Here is a 4406-nt window from a genome sequence, read left to right as displayed (position 1 = left end):
CAGGAATTTGCCACTGACTTCAGAACCAGCAACTTCCCAAGTATCTCTCAAAGCATATTATAATACCTAAGAAACAAGCGTGTATTCTTGGAACAATGTGGGAACTTTCTGTTTCCACAGATTTAGAGACTGTAAGTTGTAGTATTTCATCACTGAAAGTAAATGCCTCTGATCAAGTAGTTACACCGGGTATGGGCAAGCAGTGTTTTGGTTCTGAAGTAGCTAAAGTTAGTGTGCAACTATGCTTTCATTTCTTTTTTTTCTCCTGTCCAATTTCAAACACTAGATTCAGCACCATAAAGCTGTATAGATTGTGTGAGCTTGTAATGGACAAATCCCAGGATGTTGTTTTGAGATCCATTTAAATAACAGCTGATTCTTTGGGAGTAGCTCAGAATATTACAGAATGTTGCAACGATCATGAGATCATTGGTTCCATTCACAAATCTCGGCATGCTCTAAATCTGATGCTTGTCTCAAAAAGGAAGGCTATGAGGTTAAATATTACCCCTCTGTGAACTGATGAGTACTTTCTTTTGTTTGACATTAGAGTGCATCTATGCTGATGGGTTGGGGATATTTTTTAATGGTCTCCATAGAAATTAATGGAACCATTGAGTCTTCAGGCAGCTTTGACAGATAAGGGAATACTCCCAGCGTTGTCTCTGCCAATTTGCTTCCCAGGCTACTATGTTTTGCATAAGACCTGTACCAAAAGAAGCAAGAGAGAAGACTGACAAAACACCAGTGCTAGAAGTTTTGTGCTAAGTCTGACCTTTTAGACATCCTGACATTTTTCGGTCCATGTGCTATGGGCAGCACACAGAAAATGGAGAAATTATTTTGCTTTTCTTGGATAGCATTTACAGATTTGCATTAGAACTGTTCCAAGTGGCTTGGTGGATCCTGTCTTCGCTAAATTACAGAATATAACAACTTAATTTTAGAATTTTTCACATTAACTAGCAAACAACATATTTAGCTATCCACTGTCACTAAAACAATTTCCCTTTTGAATTTCAGGCAGCATAGCTTGATGAGGATATGAAGCCCTTAGCTTTGTGCTACTATCCACGATGTGGATCCATGTCTCTCTTCATCTGATGAATGTCAGAAAGGAAGTACTTTGGTCTGTTCATTCATAATAACCAGGGATCCTGGTTTCCTCTGTTTTAAAAATCACAAAATCTCTGATAAATACTGAATATTCTCTGATTACCCGCCCCCAATCTGTGATTAAAATGAAATGCCATTATAAATGTAGGTATCAATTGAACACAATGTTTTATTGGTACATTTAGAATTTTAAAGCAGTTTGGAAGCTTACCAGTGACTTGATCATTATAAATACCTATAATTTTGGTATTTGATTTTGGGTTTTTTATCATGGAAAATCAGAGTTCACCCTGCCCCCTTTGCTCACTAGGAGACAGGTCCAGCACCCAAGCCCTGGCTGCTGCCCAGAGGAGGCACCCGTGGGCAGGACCCAGAGTAGAGGGGAAGAGCAGGGTCAGGCAGGGAACCTGCTTGCTGCTGCTATGCACGCCACCATAGTGATATGCTCCCTGCCAGCCCAGCAGCACCAAGGGGCAGAACTCTGTGCCACCACCCCCGCTGATGCAGGTGGCGTTTCTCTAGGATGGTGTGGGACTCATAGCAGCAAGGAGCTTCCCTGCCCTACTCCACTCTGCCGTGCTGCACCGGGTCCCACCCACTGTGGGGAGGGCAGCAGGCCTGGAAGCCCAAGCCCATAGTAGGCAGCGCACATCCTCCCCTGCCCCTGCTCTGTCCACATATCTGGGGGGCACATGACCTCCCTGCCCCTCTCAGGAGCGTGCACAGCGGCATGAGTCGGTCCCCACCCTCCCCCCAGATGAGTCACCTGCATCCCCATCCCACTCCCCTATGCGACCCTGTGTCTGTGCATTCCAGTCCTAAGCCCCAAGCCCCAATTACCACCCAGCTGGGTAGCAGCTCTAGTCCTGTCCAACTCCCTGCCTCTCTCCCTATGGGGGCCTCAGTTCCCCCTTCCCCCGCTCCCCCCAACCAGACTTACCTGCAGGAGCTGCTCTCCAGGCTGCCCAGCAGGCATGTGCGTGCGTATGTGCGTACATGTACAATGGTGCCTCTTGCCTGACCACCCTTCTCCCGCTCCCCCCCCCCCCCCCCTTTTGCAGGCTGGAGCTCTGTCAGCCTGCAGCGAGCTCTTTGCAAAACTGCAAAATCTGTGTGTCTAATTTGATTATATTAAATGCGTCTCTCTCAACATTTTATTTTCTCTCATTTTCTGGCATCCTTGGTACTTTTAGCCCAAGTCTGGCTATCATGTTGTTCCTAACATTATTTCCATGGAAGACTCTAAGCCTTGCTTATATGGAGATCCTTAATATGGATACATATAGTGCAGCTTACTGTACAGGAGGCAGAAGTGCAGGTAGTAACAAATCAGATGTGCTTTATTTCTATGGTTACTTTAGTTGGTTTATTATCATCATGAGTAAGATTGGAAGTAATGTCTAGTGTTTTATAAAAAGACAAACACTCTATATAGGACTAGGGGAAAATGAACTGTGGGAAAGAGGAGGAAAAGGCAGGGTAGACATTGTCAAAAAAGGTGGCATTTGTTTCAAGTCCTGGGTAAGGAAAATGCTTCTTCTCACTTAACTAATACGAATGAATTCTATATTGAAACCCCCCAGGCCTCCAAATAGGTGCTTATTTTAGAAGACGCTATTCAGAATTCCGTTGTACTTGATTTATTTCTTTAGGTGGGTTTTTTCCCTTGAAAACCCGAATTTCTCTCCCACATATCTTGCCAAAGCAAGTATTATGATTTTTCCAGTCCATCCTGTGGCTCAGACTTGTTGTCTTTAATATTTGACTTGTTCAGAGCAGCATTCAACACCTATCACTACTCAAATAGCAAGGCAGTTTCATGTTTCTGTGGGTACAGAATTTAGGAGAGTTAAGTCATTAATCCATTAGCCGTATGGTGGTTTAATGATATGGATTCATTCCCACCTTACAGTCTTGTTCTCCATGAGTAAGCCTGTTCATAGGGTGTTGAAATGTTCACTAGTCCAGCAAATCTATTTAAAACATGGAAAGAAACCAAGAATAAAGCAAGAAGTCATGTGTGCATTGATGTGGAAAAAAAAATACTACATAAACTGCCCAAAGGAAATCTTGGTACACTTTTATGTATCAACTAACAAATTGCCCATTAAGAATGGGTGGGGATGGAGCGTAGCCACCCATCACCTTGCACCACTGCCTCCCAGGAGCAGAAGGACTGGGGAAGCTTGCCCGTAGCCACTGCTGCCACCCTCCACCCTGTGCTGCCACCGCTCTGCATCTGACTGCATGCTACCCACCCCCACCCCGGCTCTGTGTCTGGCTACATGCCACCCCACACTCTGAGTCTGACCCTGTACCTCCCAGGAGCAGGGGGGTAGCATTGTGGGGGAGGAAGCTTGCATGCCACCACCATCCCATGCCGCCACTACCTCCCAGGAGTGGGGGTGTGGGGAAAGCTTGTCGTGCTATCCCCTCCATCCTCCTCCACTAGCACCTTATGCTGCTGCCGCCTCCAAGGAGCAGGGCTGTGGGGGCAAGGCCAGCAGCCCTGGGCCCCCCCAACTCTGTCCCCACTGTCATGGCAGCACTCTGCCATCTCACGCTGTCCCAAATGTTCCCTGCAGAGCACTCTGAGCAATTGGTTGTTTTAGTGAGCATTGTGATTGGCTGCTGAGACGACCAGAATGCTCCAAGACCATTACAGATGAACAGCTACACAGACAGGCGGACTAAACCCTTATATATATCGATTATATATCGATATATAGATATAGAACAGACATATACATACATATATAGTCTGTGTATGTCTGTTCTATAGCTATATATCTTTATATAGATATATAGAATGATCTCTTATTATGAATGTTGACAGTTTTTAGAGTTGAAAGTAGCTTCGTTTTATTTTATGTTCGTATCTTTCCACATCTTTCTTCTGATATGATACTTTTAAAAAATTTTCTGCATAGTTTATGCATACACTTTATAAGGGGTATGGCTCTACAGTACTATCTAGTAATTTATTTTTTTAAATATTTTTCATTCAGTAACTTACTTAGTTTTTTCATTAATTTTTAAAAAACTATTTGGGGATTAACCTTTTAAAATAAGTTCCTAATAGGTTTAACCATGAAACTGTTAACAATTTTTAATAAGGAGAAAACCTTAGTCTCTCTTTTTTTTTTTTTTTTTTTACCATTAGAATGAGTGAAGAATAAATGTCCTAATCACAAACCATTTTTATAATTAGCTGCAGACATAAACAAGAAGAAAAATCATTGGTTGGTGTCTTTTAAACAACCCACTGTCATAGTTTGGGGGGGCGGTTC

The 4406-nt window shown here is 43.5% G+C and overlaps 1 protein-coding gene across 6 annotated transcripts in view; it reads left to right on the top strand.

Annotated features, from left to right (window-relative positions):
* The window catches only part of CDKL5 (cyclin dependent kinase like 5), a 195975-nt gene that overhangs the window by 51239 nt on the left and 140330 nt on the right, over nucleotides 1-4406 (top strand). For 5 of the 6 annotated variants that reach the window (XM_014518794.2, XM_014518793.2, XM_006021227.3 and 2 more), the window contains exon 1: nucleotides 1023-1129. The exons of the other annotated variant lie outside the window; for it this stretch is intronic. The gene's annotated coding sequence lies outside the window, so the exon portion shown is untranslated. Of the gene's footprint in view, nucleotides 1-1022; nucleotides 1130-4406 lie in introns of those variants that run through there. 6 annotated transcript variants of the gene reach the window in all.

The sequence above is a fragment of the Alligator sinensis genome, unplaced genomic scaffold (genome assembly GCF_000455745.1).
Source record: "Alligator sinensis unplaced genomic scaffold, ASM45574v1 scaffold583_1, whole genome shotgun sequence".
NCBI classification, from domain to species: domain Eukaryota; kingdom Metazoa; phylum Chordata; order Crocodylia; family Alligatoridae; genus Alligator; species Alligator sinensis.
Note: the sequence above shows the minus strand (reverse complement) of the source record. Positions and strands in the feature narration are given on the sequence as shown.